This window comes from Schistocerca piceifrons, chromosome 10 (genome assembly GCF_021461385.2).
Source record: "Schistocerca piceifrons isolate TAMUIC-IGC-003096 chromosome 10, iqSchPice1.1, whole genome shotgun sequence".
Classification (NCBI taxonomy): Eukaryota; Metazoa; Arthropoda; class Insecta; order Orthoptera; family Acrididae; genus Schistocerca; species Schistocerca piceifrons.
Window position 1 is genome coordinate 63,350,043 of NC_060147.1, and position 18,075 is coordinate 63,368,117.

The 18,075-nt window shown below is 37.0% G+C and overlaps 1 long non-coding RNA gene across 5 annotated transcripts; it reads right to left on the reverse strand.

The window, feature by feature from the left end:
• Positions 1–1,264: 1,264 nt before the first annotated feature.
• Positions 1,265–16,584, reverse strand: LOC124718860. Of its 5 annotated transcripts, none has more exons than XR_007005923.1 (3): positions 16,381–16,584; positions 14,383–14,550; positions 1,265–1,694 (listed from the first exon to the last, which is right to left on the reverse strand). It is a non-coding gene; the product is annotated as an uncharacterized LOC124718860 (long non-coding RNA). The 5 variants fall into 5 exon arrangements; XR_007005920.1 differs by having other exon boundaries at positions 1,266–1,694; positions 14,325–14,550; XR_007005919.1 differs by lacking the exon at positions 1,265–1,694 and adding an exon at positions 12,641–13,135.
• Between the last annotated feature and the right edge of the window lie 1,491 nt (positions 16,585–18,075).

Genomic DNA, 18,075 nt, shown 5'->3' on the forward strand with positions numbered 1-18,075 from the left:
AATCACTCCAAAGTCTTGGTCTTGCAGAAAAGCAGCAGAAAAATATAATGTATCAGAATATTTAGTGTGAAAAGCCAGAACGCTTGCAAACGAAAAAGGTATTTTGGATCTGACAGAACTCAAACATGGCAGAACCGTTTCCCAAGAAACAACAGACACCGTCCAACTGTTTTATGAAGATGCTGAATTTTCTTACATGTTGTCAGGTGCTAAAGGCAAAGTTAGTATAAAAAAAATACTTAAAAGCAGAAAACAATTCTTTTATGCAACTTAGAGGGACTGTTTATTTTGTTTTTCTTTAAACATTCATATATTAAAATTAGATTTTCCAAATTTTGCTGTGTCTGCTTGTACCACCAAAACGTTGAGCTTTCAGCAAATGCTCTGAACCAGCATGATAAAGAATCAATACACACTAAGACGGACAAATTGGTTTGTGACAGACAAAACAGGGACTGTATGTTAAGACATTGTGATGTGTGCCCGAAAACAAGTGAATCACTGCAGCTACATCTAAGAGAAATACTAGAAGACTACGATGAAGATGAAGACATTAAATTTTTGCAGTGGATTTCAAGTGATGGCAGAATGACTTTACAAACAATGCTACTACCTTGCAAGGAGTTTATTGATTTTACTATAAAAAAAATTGAGTCTCTGATATCTCATTCTTACATCACTAAAACAAAAAACTCTTGCATGAAACAGAGAAAAGAAAATTTGGCATTTAATGAGGTTTTAGTTCTTAAGGATTTTGCAGGAAACTATAACTTCATTCTCCAAAACGAAGTGCAACTGGGCCCACTTGAGCTGCTCAGTTCATCTAGTAGTGATTTTTTTTCTAAAAATGAAGAGTCCACCATAAAAGAAACATCATTGTGTGTCATTTCAAATGATTAAGGCATGATGTACCATTTGTTTATTCATACAAGAAAAAAACCATAGATTTCATAAAACAAAACTTTCCTGAAGTCGACCAAATTGAGTATTTTACAAATGGTTGCAGTGCTCAGTACAAAAACTTCAAAAGTATGATAAATTTAGGTTCTCACTGTAAATATTTTAAATTAAATGCAAGCTGGTCATTTCACACTACGAGTCATGGTAAAAGAACCTGCGATGTGATTGGGGCCAGAGTCAAGAGAACTTTTACCAAAAAAAAAACTTGCAGAGCAGTAGGCAAAGTGAGCAGATAATAAACGCTGAACAAAGGTACAATTTTTGCAAAAGTTTATTCTCAAAACTATATTTTTAAAGGAAGAAGAAATTGAAACTAAAAGAACAATGCTTAAAACTAGATTTCAAATGGATCAAACAATACCGGGTACAAGAAGTTTCCATTATTTTAAGCCAGCTTATTGCGAAGAAATTACAGCCAAACGAGTGAGTTCAAACTAGGAAATTTTGTTGAAACAAAATATTTTTATGACGATCCTGACTATTACACCTAACCTACATTCTTTTGTTGCATGAATTTATGAGCAAAACTGGTGGATAGGAATGGTTCTGGGTTTTAATGAAGAAGAAGGGGACTATGACATTCTTTTTATGCACCCTCACGGGCCAGCAGAAACTCTCTTTTGTTCTCAAAAAGAAGACATATGTCCTGTTCCACCAGCCCATCTTGTATGTGTAACAGCTCCTCCAGAGGTAGCATCTCAGTTTGGCAGATCATATGAGATTGATGCTAATTCCTGAAAGGAAATCATCAAAACATGGAACAATTTAAATGCTTTATTGTAAAAAAAACCTTAATGGACATTTAAATGTAATTATTGTACATACTGCTTCATATAAACTTAGTATAATACTTCAACTGAATAATTATTAAACATTGAAGTCATCAAAAACTCTTTGTACAAAGGATTTGTTTGAAAACGAATAATCGCCAAGTCATGTATTCAAATATAAGCAAACCTATTTTGTAAAATTCTCACTGTATGTATCCTTTATTTTAAAAGATTTTACACATAAAACTCCAGTTCATCTGGTATTCTCATAGTTTTATTGACTTCAGATATTTGATTATTATATCAAACATGTATTTTACAAAGTAAATTACAAAATTCAACTTCACTTTGTTATAAAATTATTACAACTCAGCACCCAACCAATTTTTTTTTGCACCATTTGGAAGGTAATTTTATGCTGATTGTATTGAGTTATTTGGAGAGAGATCTTAGCTATTCATAATTTTCTACACCTAAGTCACAATTTTGAAATTAACAATATTTTGAGTTTCAGTACAGTTTTTCCAATATGAATGAACATTATAAATCGGAATTTCATAGGTCTATCAGTTTCAGTGTTTAATTTAGAACAAAACAGTAAAAATTCCAAGACTCTAGCTTCAAAACTAACGATTTTGCTTCAAATTCTGTAAAAGCATGCATGCTTTAGTTACGTCTTAATAGCCCTCCGAAATACAATCAACCTAAAACTTTAAATGGTGATAACTCAGAAGCTTCTTGTTAGAACTGGATGAAGCTTTGGATATTTTCTTATCTTTATGCATACAATTTGTGACAGGTGGATGTAGGACCCTGGATGACATAGTATGGAATGACCCTTACTAGAGTAACATATCTCACACTGCAGCAAAACTGGGTTTTTGCTCAAATGAATCAAGATACAGGAAATTTCATTTTTCAACAGGACAGAGCTCCACACCACTGGCATTTGAATGTTCAGCATTTCCTCAATGAACTGATCAATGAGGGGATCACATTGTTGAAAGCCGAAGTATACAGACATCGGTTACTTAATACAGGACCCTACTTCGACTGCACGAGGCTGAATTACACCTACATGCTGGTCAAGGGGCCTGAAGATTGTGTAGTGAAACTGTTCACATAAATAAACTAAATCCAAAATTAGATTTGTTTTTCTGAATTTATATCTACCTCAATGATGGGCAGGTTGCATGGGGAATGAAGCCTTAGCACATAACTTCTGGCCAACAAGGTCTCTTAATCTTACACCATGAAATTTTCCTTGTGAGTAGTTCATGAAAGACATAGATTATGTACCACCTCTTCCCACTGATTTCAATGAGCTAGGGAAAACATATCATACTAGGCACAAATGTTGATGGCTCAGAAGAAATGAAACTGTTTGAAATTGGCAAAAAACTGTTTTAAAAATGTAAGAACACTGCCAACAAACTATAGCACTAATAACAAAGGATTGATGACATCAGAATTTTTGAAGAAGCAACTGTACAGCCCTGATGCAAGAACAAGAACCCACAACAGGAAAATTGTCGTTTGTGGATTGCTGCCATGCACATCCAAAAAAATACAAATCTACGTAACATTCAGTTAGAAGTTTCAGCCACCAAACTGCACACCCACATTGTAGCTGTTCGATTTGGGTATTACCTATGCCTTCAAACCTTACTACAGTAAAGCCATTGTGCAAAATGCATTAATTGTGATAGAAGCTGGGAGGGATCCAGCTTTCTTTAAAGTATCTATTTCAGATGCTTAGCACGATATTGCAATGGCATGGACAGAGGTTACGAGTCCCAACATGTTCGACTGCTTTTGAAATGTGGTATTCATTCAAGCAGATGGAGGAAATGAATCTGACACACCAAATCTGGGTAATAATGATGAAAATGAAAGTCTACTTGCTTCTATGTGGAAGAAACTGCAGTTTAAGAATCCTGTGCAAGATTTCTCGCATGTTGTCGACCATGTCGTCACCGCTGCTGACTATTTGTTGACAATGTGACTGACTTTCATATACAGGAAAATGGTGACAGCACAGCAAGTGATAGTGAGTTATGATGACATTGAATTTCCTTCCTCCTATTGCAGCCGTAAATTCAACAGTGAATATAATAAAAACATATTTCTGCTGTAGATGTAGATGTCAAAGCTTTTCATTGTGTTCATGAACTGAAAAACAACACTGAAAAAATTTGCCAAGAAAATTGAAACAAGAAGCACTAACTACTGTTCCCAGCCATTCATTAGGTCACCTATTAATGATTTATATGGCGTGCTCAAAATGCTAAAGTATGAAACGGTACTCCCCTCCCCCCACCCGACCCCCCACCCCAACCAGCAATCTTTGTTGTGTTCATGGACTGATCTGTACTGTAGCCTGAAACCTAGTTTGATTTGAGAGTGACAATTTGATTGCAAGTTGGCGAGGCCAGTGAATGTGAAAACATGCAGTTAAAGTTTATAAATGTGGTGTCTTTCTTTTGGACATGCAAGAAAGAACAGACACTATTTTGATTCTGCATCCTTTATCAGGCTAGATGCAAAGGAATTATGGCATTTAGCTGGTAATAGGCATACATTTACATCAATGGGAGAAACTGAAAATTTGTGCCAGACCAGGGTTCGAAGCCAAGTCTCCTGCTTACTAGGCTGATGCTCTGGCCACTGAGTACACATTGTTCATCACAACTACTTGGACTACCCTAGCATTCCTCCCACCAGACCCAAATTCCCAATTCATTTGCCCACTACTGACACAGTGTTCTTGACCATTATCCTCATTAATTGCAGCATTTTGCCAGTTCCTATAATATTTCAAGCATGGTAAACATTGCACTGAAGGGATCATTGGCCAGTCTTGCTTCATTATATATGTGGTCTCTATTCTTTCAGACATGTCAGAAAGAAAAGACATCGTGGATACAATGTCTTGAATAAATTTGGCAACAATGAGGAGTGGGGCGACACCGTGTTGCTCCATTATTCTTGAGCCATATATTTAACAATCTTATTATTCATTGGTAACTTACATAAATTAGAATGTTGAAGGACGTACACTTCATTCACCATTCAGTGCTTGTATTTCATATTTCTAATGCCAGCATTCTGGTATTCGGTAACATAATAATTCAGGCCCTGTTAATAATTTCTATGGGTTGCCTAATTTATTTGACGACGTTTACAGTTTGTCTCACAGTGATCTGTGAGAGGAGCTTGGTGCTAGCAATTTTCTTTACTTATGGGTGAGGGCAGCACGTCGGCATGTAGCTTTGCACCCTGCGGCCCAGAGGGAACCTTACAGGTCATTTTACTGATGTGTGTTCCTTAAATTACGGTTTACACAATTTTTTTCAGGTTATAAGACTATAGGTTTTCCGTGTACAGTTGGGCATAATGTGCGCGATGTGTTGGTTAGTCACAGTAGCTTGCAGTTCGGCACTAAAGTGTATACTTTCATGCTCACTTTTCCTCTTCGTCTGGCAGTAGCTCTTTCAGTTATCCCGTGCAAAATTTGACTCATAATTTAGATCTGCCTAGCTTGAAAACTTGTGCCCTTGGTCCTACGCCACGTGGTGAGTGTCTGGCGCCCCTTCATGCTTCGTTAATGTAGTCGGACCGCGAGCAAAGTGATCTAGTATTGCCTGTACGAATAGTTTCGCGTTAGTACAGGAGGCTGCCTAGCGATTCACCCCCAGTAGCATCTTTCTTAGTCTTTGGCTGATTCATGGTGGTGGTCGTTGCGTGCCTGCAACCCCTTCCTTTAGTAAATTGAACTCCATTTGATAATACGGCGATCGTTCCTAAAATTCCTATTCTCCTGCCATCGTGGTTTATTATGAACATACGTTGGGGCAGACTGCTGAACTCAATTCTTTCTTCCCCCACCCCCACTTGATTGCATAATTGTTCAATATTCAACTGTTAAATAAATGAGTTCTTTAATCTTTACATTCTCCCTTTCATGACGTGAAATCACCCTTAGTGTCACAGTAGAATAATGCAGAACTATTCTCATGATAACGGTTGCTATAAGGTCGTGCAGGTCTCACGCCTTTAATGATAGGATAAAGATTCAATAGATAAAGTTTCAATATCGCGCACCTGGCACGACCCTTGCATGCATTGTACTGATAATAGTAATAATAATTTTCAATTATCCCCCACTGATAAACTGGTAAGTGTTCACGGGTCAGTGTGAGTATGTGAGCACTAAATCCCCTTGATGAGGTGGAAGTAGTGGCCTCTGTTTTACCTTGCTGGTTTAGAGAAAATATCAAAATTACAGCCCCTACAGCAAGGGATAGTAACCTGTAAAAAAAAACAAGCCACCGCTTTTAATGTTATGAGCCGCAACAGACTAGTTACAGCAATGGCGCGATAAATTGTCTGCCGGCCTCAAGCACTAATCACTGAAAGTCGACAGCATTCAGAAACCTTCATGTCTACTGTTCTCTATTTCTGACTGCTGCCACCCTCAGCAACCTCAAAGTTGTACCACTGTAACTGCCTGTCGAAGTGTTATTTGATTGTCTGTGTGAGCAGATGATTAACTAATTAATAGCAGTATGTCTGTTTATATCTTAGAAAATATTCTGTTTTCAACCATAATGAGGTATTTCAAACAGAAGGACCTCCTAAATACCTACGAGCACGGATTCCAAAAACATCGCTCTTTGAAAACCGAACTTACACTTTTCTCACATGACATACTGAAAGTTCTGTATCAAGACAATCAGGTACACACAGTATTTCTTGATTTCTGAACAGCACATTTGACTCAGTACCACATCTATGCTTACTGTCAAGGGTTCAATCCTATTTGTGGCTGCACTGAGGACTTTTTGGTAAGGAGGACACAGCATGTTATCTCAGATGGAGAGTCATCGGCAGATGACACCTTCAGGTGTGTCCCAGGAAAGAGTGTTGGGACTCTAATTGTTCATGTTGTGTATTAATGACCTAGGGAACAATATTAATACTAATATCAGGCTTTTTGCAGATGATGGAGTTATCTATAATGAAGTACTGTCTGAAAGAACTGCCTAAATATTTCATCAGATCTTAATAAGATTTCAAAGTGGTGCACAGAGGGACTGACAACTTGCTTTACATGTTAAAAACTGTAAAACTGTGGACTTCACGAAATGAAAAAGCAGTTTCCTATGACTACAGTATCAATGAGTCACAGCTAGAATTGGCTAATTCTTGCAATTACCTGTGTGTAACAGTTTGTAGGGATATAAAATGGAATGATGGCATAGGCACGGTCATGGGTAAAGCAGATGGCCGACTTTGGTTTATTGGTAGAATACTGGGGAAGTGCAATCAGAAGGAGATAGCTTACAAATTACTTGTGCAACTGGTTTTAGAATATTGCTCAAGTGTCGGACCTGTACCAAATAAGACTAACAGGGGATATTGAACATATACAGTGGAGGGCAGTACAAATGGCCAAAGGTTTGTTTGTTCTGTGGGAGTATCACAGAGATACTGAAGGAAATGAACTGAGAGATTCTTTAAGATAGATGTAAACTATCCTGAGCAAGTATAGTAATAAAGTGTCAATGAAGCGGCTTTAAATGATGATTCTAGGAAATATATTACAACCCCCTACGTATTGCTCACATATGGATAAAAAATGTAAGATTAGAATAATTACTGCGAACTCAGAGGCATTCAAAGGATTATTTCTTCCCACGCTCCATACGCGAGTTTAATGGGAAGAAACCCTAGCAACTGGTACAGTGTGATGTACTCTCTAACATGTACGTCATGGTGGGTTGCAGAGTATAGATGCAGTCCAGTCCACCTATGAAGAAGCAGTCTTCAATTAGCAGCAACTCTGAAGCTGCAAAAAAGAAAATCAACTGAGTATATCTGGCCCAAGGGAATGTGAAAACATTTTTGAAGGTCAAAATTCCACTCCACAAACTGGACAATTAAGATTTTTGGCATTTTACGAACGAATGCATTGAAGGTTAGCACCATCTGACTAACAGTAAAAGTATAGTTTGTCCTTCACACTATTAAAAGCTGAAACCTGGGTCTTTTAACACATAAGAAAGAAGACAAAAGAAAAAATATTTCAAAACATTCATAGAAACATTACAACATATGGCTCACATGTGACTCAATGGTACAACAGGTAAATCCCAGTTAGTGAAAAGATTAATGGCAACTGAGATGGACTTTTGGAGTTGGTCTGCAGGGATATCCAGTTGAGAAAGGGTCAGAAATGAAGCCACCAGAGAGAAAACAGGTGTCAAGTATGGTTATTGATTCTGTGGAAGGAAAATCAAACAGGCAACACAAAGCAAGCACATGGCGCTCAAGAATGAACTAAGACTGGACAACAGCTGGCCCCTACCACTCGACTCGCTGAAATGTCTTGTCACAAAGTAATTTTAATCCAAATACAAAAATGGGAGTAATAAAAAAAGGGCCTTTGTCTGTTCACCATGCCACTCATCGTAAGCATAGGATACGGCACACTCTGGCTTTTAGTTTTAAATTTTAAAGCATTAATGGCGTACCACTGAAATACGTTATAGGGCTACATACATTTACGGATGGAATTGTTTTGTTTGTTTTAAATTTAAAATCTAATGCTGCACAACTGTTAACTAAATATTATGTGACTAATGGACACTTTCTTGTTGAAAACTGTGAACATAGGTTTTTCAGTTAGCCCTGTGCCATATTCTTTACATTTGCCTATACCACTTACTATTTAATGGACTGAAATGCAAACAACAGCCATATGTATATGTCAGATTTTTACTGCAGTTATAAGTTAAGAGCCTCAGAATGCAAAATGGAAGTAATATAAGAATTAATTTATGGTACCACAAAATACAACATTTACTTAATTTCAGGTGTGACAAAAAGATCCTGTGACAGGCTGAAAACCTGTTATGAAAACATGAAAAGAAGACTTCGAAAAGACCTTGCAGAAGAAAAGGTGGAAGTGTATAAAACAGGTGGGGGGAAGCCTACCCAAGAAACAAAGATCCATGATCGGGCTAAACTGTTAGAAATTGTTGGTTCCTCAATGAAACCGTTAACAAATGCATACAATTCCGATGCACAGTTTAGTATGATTGTGGATGTCGACAACATGGAGTGGAGTGCAGTGCAGTGCAGTGACAACACGCCACCCGCAGAGTGCACAGAACCTAGCACTTACCACACACCTGACGTAATACAAAGTAAAGAGACATCAAAGAATGTTCTGGTGGATGTCACCCAGCTGCAGTCTGTTTCGCAGTCTCCTGATCCACCCAATGAAAACATTTGCACACCGAAAAATACATGGCATTGCTGCAGGATACCTGCAAAACCAAGGCCATCAGGTTCGGGAACAGTAATCGAAAATAAGTGCAAGAAGAGAGTGGAACTACAGGAGGCCCAATTACACATGATGAAGGCAGAACATAAGAAGGAGCTGATGATTAAAAAATTAAAGATTCTGGCCCTGTAAGAAAAACTAAAATACTGGAAGAAGAAAAATGGCAGTAACATGTGATTTTTTTTCCAGTGCCAGTGAATATTTGTAATTTTTTTGTGCTGTGTTGTATTCTATCTAATGTATTAAAATTGTCTAACAGTTCAAATTGTTTCTCTGTGTTTATCCTGTTAGTGATGACTGCTACTATTCTAGTTGTTGTCTGTCTAATATCTGCTTACACCTTATTTGGTCTGGACTAAGTTTCATCCAAACACTTGAAATTAGAATTACTTCATATATAAAAACAGGTTAGCCTACCGTTTGCACAAGTAAGCTACATGTCAGTTGCAGGCCTGCAGCCATAACGATTCTGATGCACAGTTTAGTATGACTGTGGATGTTGTCAACATAGAGTGCAGTGCAGTGCAGTGAGAATATGCCACCTGCAGAGTGCACAGAACCTAGCACTTACCACACACCTTCGTGTTCTGCCATTCGCAAAAATGTTAATATTCATCTTCACATTTCTGACAGCTTCTGTGACTTGTCGTTGGCAATCATTTATAAATTACGCATGAAATACGGAAGTGAGAGTGAATATTTAAAACACGTTGATTATATGGTAAAAACGAAATATCACTCATCATCAGAATAAAAAAAACATAAACAAGACTGATATATGTAACAAGGAATTAAAAAGTGACTTAGTCTCACTGTCAGCCGCCTATAATGTATAAAAAATTTACAAACTAGTTATTTTTGGAGGCTACTGTTTCAAAGAAGATCATCTTCAAATTAAGCACATATGTGTACGAAATATATTCTAATAATGGTTCAGGCATATTTCTGCTGGTTTTCTTTCTAGTTGTTTCAGTTACTTTCAAGAGGACAGGAAGAAGTTTACTTTCCTGGCAGTGAACTGAAATTTTTTGCGCATATGAGAACATTTTTCACACAACCAGTACATCTATTTAACAATGGGGGAGCTTATCCTTAAGTATTTTTTGTAATTCATAACACTACATAAATGATTAATATGTAGTTGACAGGTTCTCACTTTCAAAGAAAGAAAATACAGCAATACTTGAAATTTTTGCACAAATTAGAACATACTTCACACAACCGGCACACTTATTGACCGTTGGGGGAGCTTCTTATGTGCTATTCGTACTACATACTGCTAAGTACATAATGAGTATGAAGTGAGCAGAAGGTTACTTTCAAAGAAAAAAAGACAGCAACAGATCCCTGATTTGTAATGAATGAACCAGCAGAAAGTCAGCGTATAAAGACTTTCTGCTTTAATTCTTCTGATAGATGGCACCCGCAGTCATGACGATAACACAGTCTAATATATACAGTCGCGACACTTACTGCTGTGAAAGTTGTTACCATTTGACAGTTCAAGTGACCCTAGCGTTTCGTGTGGCCGGGCATACAAAAAGACTGCTGCGAGTGGGTCCGATCTTGTCTTCAGTGCCAACGCTGCAAGATTAACCGCCATGTACACGCACCGATCGGCGATTTTTACTGCAGTTATAAGTTAAGAGCCTCAGAATGCAAAATGGAAGTAATATAAGAATTAATTTATGGTACCACAAAATACAACATTTACTTAATTTCAGGTGTGACAAAAAGATCCTGTGACAGGCTGAAAACCTGTTATGAAAACATGAAAAGAAGACTTCGAAAAGACCTTGCAGAAGAAAAGGTGGAAGTGTATAAAACAGGTGGGGGGAAGCTTACCCAAGAAACAAAGATCCATGATCGGGCTAAACTGTTAGAAATTGTTGGTTCCTCAATGAAACCGTTAACAAATGCATACAATTCCGATGCACAGTTTAGTATGATTGTGGATGTCGACAACATGGAGTGGAGTGCAGTGCAGTGCAGTGCAGTGACAACACGCCACCCGCAGAGTGCACAGAACCTAGCACTTACCACACACCTGACGTAATACAAAGTAAAGAGACATCAAGGAATGTTCTGGTGGATGTCACCCAGCTGCAGTCTGTTTTGCAGTCTCCTGATCCACCCAATGAAAACATTTGCACACCGAAAAATACATGGCATTGCCGCAGGATACCTGCAAAACCATGGCCATCAGGTTCGGGAACAGTAATCGAAAATAAGTGCAAGAAGAGAGTGGAACTACAGGAGGCCCAATTACACATGATGAAGGCAGAACATAAGGAGCTGAGGATCAAAAATTTAAAGATTCTGGCCCTGAAAGAAAAACTAAAATACTGGAAGAAGAAAAATGCCAGTAACATGTGATTTTTTTTTCCTGTGCCAGTGAATTTTTGTAAATTTTTTTGTGCTGTCTTGTATTCTATCTAATGTATAAAAATTGTCTAACAGTTCAAATTGTTTCTCTGTGTTTGTCCTGTTAGTGATGACTGCTACTATTCCATTTATTGTCTGTCTAATATCTGCTTACAGCTTATTTGGTCTGGACTAAGTTTCATCCAAACACTTGGAATAGAATTACGTCATATATAAAAACAGGTTAGCAACATTGCAGTTTACACAAGTAAGCTACATGTCAGTTTCAGGCCTGCAGCCATAACGATTCTGATGCACAGTTTAGTATGGTTGTGGATGTTGTCAACATAGACTGCAGTGCAGTGAGAACACGCCACCTGCAGAGTGCACAGAACCTAGCACTTACCACACACCTTACATAATATAAAGACTGTTGGGATAACTTCGTTGCCAGGATCAAAAATGATGTTCATGGGAGACAAACACTTGCGTATAAAATACGTGAAAAGGATGTGGTAGATATCAATGTAATAAAGAACAAAGACTGGCTGAATTATTATGAGGACATGTGGACTGATCAAATGAACACAGAAAATAATGAAGATCTTGAAACAAATCCAGATAATCTCGAATTTCAAGAATTAGAACATGTTCTCACATATACAAAGAATTTAAAGGCAGTAATAAGTTATGGCATTAACAGCGAACTAATAAAATATTCTTCAGTAGCATTTAAAAAAAGTTTCTCAGACTTTTGTATCTTTGCTGGATAACAAAAGGAAATACCAAAAGAATGGAAGATCTCACTTCTAAAATCGATATTTAAAAAAGGAGACAGATCAAAACCCGAAAATTAATGAGGCATATCACTATTAAATGTAGCACGTAAGATCTACGCTAGAATAATAACCGAAAGACAAACCCATAATGGAGTGCCGGCTGTCAGAAGAACAAAATGGATTTAGAAAGGGGAGAAGCCATACAGACAACAAATTTTTTGCTACAGAAAATTATAGAAAAACGTAAGGAGTTCAATACAAAAACACACATCCTTTTCGTCGATTATGTAAAGCTTTTTTAATTTTGTGTGTGTGTTTGAGTTTGTTTGTGTGTCTATCAACATACCAACACTTTCGTTTGGTAAGTTACATCATCTTTGTTTTTAGATATATTTTTAATAAAGTAAATAGACAACTATTGTGGGAAATTTTAATAACAAAAGGTATACCAATACATGTTGTACACGTAGTTCGAAAGATCTACGCTAATACAAGAATCCAAAGAATTGGGAATAACGAAAAAACAACAAAGGTTATTAATTTAGGAGTTCCACAACATTGTAACCTCTCTCCACTGCTTTTTAGTATATACACTGATGACATTATACAGCAATGGAGAATGAAACTGAAGAATTATGCATATAACTTCAACCAGAAAGATTACATTATGACTCTGTTATTTGCAGATGACCAGGCGTTAATTTCGAATAATGAAGATTGACAGCAGAGATCTGCCTACAGACTATACCAAACATGCTAGATATATAATATATCAATATCAATACAAAAAACAAAAGCCATGGCTTTCTGTGGAAAAAACCAGTAACAACAAAAGTATTATAGACAACAAGATTACAGTGCAAGTAGATAGATTCAAATTTCTAGGGACCATGTTGTCGTACAGGGGAGACCTAGAAAAAAAAAGACAAAATTGAGAAATGTAACTACTTAAATGTAAAGTAAGAACCAAAACATATCTAAAACTTTATAAAGTTATGTAAATACTAATAATACTATATGAAAGTGGATCTTGGGTAATGAAAAAGAAAGATAAAATAAGATTCCAAGCCAATGAAATGAAATTCCTCAGGACAAAGAAGGACACACCAAGCTAGACTACAAAAGAAATACAGATATCATGAAGGAATGAAATATTTTCGATATAAACAGTAAGGCTGACGAATACCGACAAAAATGGATATCCCACCTGTCAGGAATGGACAAATCAAGATGAATACTACATTTTGGGTGATATACTCCACAAGGTAAAAGATGCATTGGAAGACCTGCAAAATGGTGGAAGGACCAGGTGTAGATAGAACAGGCTGAAAGAATTTTTTCTTGAGGGACCACATGAAGAGTCTCGCTTATGTGACCCTTGTACATTTGGAGGAAGATAAGGTTGCACAGATCATGGCTGCAGCATGTTGAACAGAGTTTATGCAAAGTTACTTTGCAATACACTGTGTGCACCGAACTTGGCAGTCGTCATATTTAACAGATGTTTCAGTATCACACTATGAAATCTGTACTACTACTTTTCCTTGTACCACACAAACAAACTGTTTCTGGACATGGGTTCTTATGTAAAACCTGATCTGCTAAGTCCCCTGTACAACTTCTAGAAGTGTGTAACATGAATTGTTAAACACCCAGATAGGAAACACAATGCATGACAATTTTAAAAGATTGGTCACCTAGTGTGATATTTCAGCAATCGATGAAAAAAAAAAGTTTTGTGTGTGTGTGTGTGTGTGTGTGTGAGCAACTTCTCTAATGTTATTAATACAATTAAGTAATTGATTCCTATACTTCACAGAAACACATCATTAGATTCAAACAATGGAAAATCCAGGATGGAATGAAAAAATATTATGAGAAGGAAAGTTGCTACACAATATACAGCGGAGATGCTGAGTCGCACATAGGCACAACAAAAAGACTGTCACAAATACAGCTTCCAGCCAGTAAGGCCTTCATCAAAAATATGGCCAACAGAAATGAATTACCAACAGCACCACACAGTGAAAGTTCCGCCAACACCATAAGTGCACTTTAACCTAGGTTTTCAATTATGTGGTACATTCTGTCACTACTAACAAGATTATAATGGATGAACTTGATGCTCGTGTTCACAAGTCTGAGTTTGGTACAATACCCGAGGTACTCTCTAGCTGCTTGCTGAACGTAAGAGTAACACTCTTCTGTCCAGCTGATGCCTGTCTCTCATATGAGGGGGATCTTAAGCAAGCACAGGTCAGGCTTCAGAGCTGCAACCTGCTAGGTTGTCAAGTGATGGCAGGAGAAGCTGTAGTGTTGAAACCATCTGCAACAAATTAATCATGCCGTACACAGTTAATATAAGCGCAATATTAAGGTAATGTTAATTCATACATTTACATTCAACACACAACTAATGGTAGTGCTTGTTAGTAGGTTGTAGTGGTAGTGGTGGTGATGGTTGAGGTGGTAGTAGTAGTAGTAGTAGTAGTAGTAGTAGTAGTATCTGTAGATCTCCTACAACAATATTGGACACGTCTTAGTATTAGTATTTAAGAACAAAACATAAAGTGAAATAATCCACACAGACTTTCATAGACCTGAAAGGTCAAGAATGATAAGGATGGAGCAAGGCTGTCATAACATGCTTCCACAATCATACCCTTCCCAGTGATGCATTTAGCAAGAAGAAAACAATTGCTGTAACACCAATACACATCCTCATTTCAGTTTGCATTTAGTAAGAAGAAAGCAATTCCTTCTGCAACAATACACATTATCATTTTTGTTTAGTAGTTATGCAATATGCAACAACATACTTCAGGCAACACTAATAATATTTTACTTGACACAGGTATTCTACAAAAGAGACAAAAAGCCAACCCATGTTGTATGCCACTCTATCACAATTTGAGGAAGTGCCCATTATACTTATACTTTAAAGGATTAATTATATTATATATCCTGCAATATCTCTTACTTCTGGTTTAGAAAGATGAGTCAGACCTGCTCACTGTATCTATGGCATGAAAATGTCAATAGAGAAGATGTTTAGTACATTTTTGTGGTATTAATTATTGAGTAGTCTGAGTTGAACAACACTACTTAATATAGTCCGAAATGCTTTCAAATGCATTGTGTCACTCTTGCATCGGTTTCAAAAAAAATATGCATTCCCTATTATTATAGTATGTTGAGGTCATTTATAAACAAGTTTCGCTAAAATGAAATTAAAAAGATGCAGGATTGTGTTGAGTGAGCTCCAGTGAGGGGAGTCGTTATTGGGAATACTGTTAATAATACTAGTCACATCGAAACTTATAAACTTATCAATCCAGCGTTCAATATGTATAAACCACTCTATGAAGATGTTAAAGAAACAAATGACTCGTCCACATTCTTTGGCTTTGTATTTCTGGGTGCTTCAACGAAACAGTATGTAGCAGATTCTGTGAACAATGAACGTGACACATGCCATACTATCTAATTTTAAGGAAGAGGAAACGAAAAGGATCCACTTCGTAACATCTGTTATCTCGCACCCCACCATATGAAGGTGAACTTTTATTCACATAACTCGTTTTTGCATCCATTACGTTGCTGACTGTATGATACTGTACACAAACAATATTCCTTCAAAAACATTCTATCACTCATTTCAACGTGCTAGCCACACATTTCAAATGGAAATGCTAGGACTTGCAGTTAAACGGCATACAATATTTATGGTCTACGAATAACAAGTAGATTAACAAATAAAAAGTCCTACAGCAACGAAATACAAGTGTATTGCAACACGAATTTTCTACTAAACAGCCATTTGGCACTTACGCTTTTTTTTATTTTATTAATCTTTCCACACCAAGTTCAGACGACCTGAATTGCAATGAATATCTGAATTACCATGTTTTATGTTTTGCATTCAGTAACAAAACAGGTAATTAAAACATAATAGAGCACACTATATGAAAACAACTGTAGATCTTGAGACAAGAGATATTAGGATGCAGACACATGAAGCAAATAATCAAAATTTGAAAATTACGCGCTATTCCCACGTGATACTTAAAACAAAGTGATGCTAAAATTATTTGACGCTGTGCTGGGAACTAAAAAAAAAAAATATTTTATGCCAAAGCTGTGCTTAGAAAATTACCTTAACTACCAAAAAACAAGAATTCTACCGCATGTTATCCCTAGATAGTAACATCTTTACAGATCCGTCCACACGCAACTACCTGTCTATACGAATGTCTCAGCACTTCACATTTGCACAAAACAAACACTTTCTTTTGTTTGTAAATATTTATTTGTATGTATACATCACGGGAGGAACTGAGGCTGCGCTCCTTTCAAAGATATATTTTGGCTGAAGGACACTCCCCCTGGATGAGACCATATTAGATTTTTTCAAGCTCGCAATTTGCGTTTTTTACATTATAGCCAACTTGTAATATAGATCTTGTAAATAAATGCTGTTCAAAAATAGCAGCACATTGAGGATCTCTCGAAAAGGTGCAATTTATTGACGCTGAATGTCAAATAATGAGTTATTCAGCGTTTAAGGGTCTCAGTAGCTGTATACGATTGCCAGGAAGGTGGCGCGCGTACTGAAATGGGATACTGGGACAGGATAAACTAAACTTGTATGTGTGGAATTTTTTGTTCGTGTTCTGCCATTCGCAAAAATGTTAATATTCATCTTCACATTTCTGACAGCTTCTGTGACTTGTCGTTGGCAATCATTTATAAATTACGCATGAAATACGGAAGTGAGAGTGAATATTTAAAACACGTTGATTATATGGTAAAAACGAAATATCACTCATCATCAGAATAAAAAAAACATAAACAAGACTGATATATGTAACAAGGAATTAAAAAGTGACTTAGTCTCACTGTCAGCCGCCTATAATGTATAAAAAATTTACGAACTAGTTATTTTTGGAGGCTACTGTTTCAAAGAAGATCATCTTCAAATTAAGCACATATGTGTACGAAATATATTCTAATAATGGTTCAGGCATATTTCTGCTGGTTTTCTTTCTAGTTGTTTCAGTTACTTTCAAGAGGACAGGAAGAAGTTTACTTTCCTGGCAGTGAACTGAAATTTTTTGCGCATATGAGAACATTTTTCACACAACCAGTACATCTATTTAACAATGGAGGAGCTTATCCTTAAGTATTTTTTGTAATTCATAACACTACATAAATGATTAATATGTAGTTGACAGGTTCTCACTTTCAAAGAAAGAAAATACAGCAATACTTGAAATTTTTGCACAAATTAGAACATACTTCACACAACCAGCACACTTATTGACCGTTGGGGGAGCTTCTTATGTGCTATTCGTACTACATACTGCTAAGTACATAATGAGTATGAAGTGAGCAGAAGGTTACTTTCAAAGAAAAAAAGACAGCAACAGATCCCTGATTTGTAATGAATGAACCAGCAGAAAGTCAGCGTATAAAGACTTTCTGCTTTAATTCTTCTGATAGATGGCACCCGCAGTCATGACGATAACACAGTCTAATATATACAGTCGCGACACTTACTGCTGTGAAAGTTGTTACCATTTGACAGTTCAAGTGACCCTAGCGTTTCGTGTGGCCGGGCATACAAAAAGACTGCCGCGAGTGGGTCCGATCTTGTCTTCAGTGCCAACGCTGCGAGATTAACCGCCATGTACACGCACCGATCGGCGATTTTCCTGATACCACCGCCCGCTTTGCCCACGTTCACTTGGATGTAGTCGGACCACTTGCACCTTCGAACGGACAAAGATATCTGTTTACAATGATCGACCGTTTTACACGTTGGCCGGAGGCAGTACCAGTGGATAATATC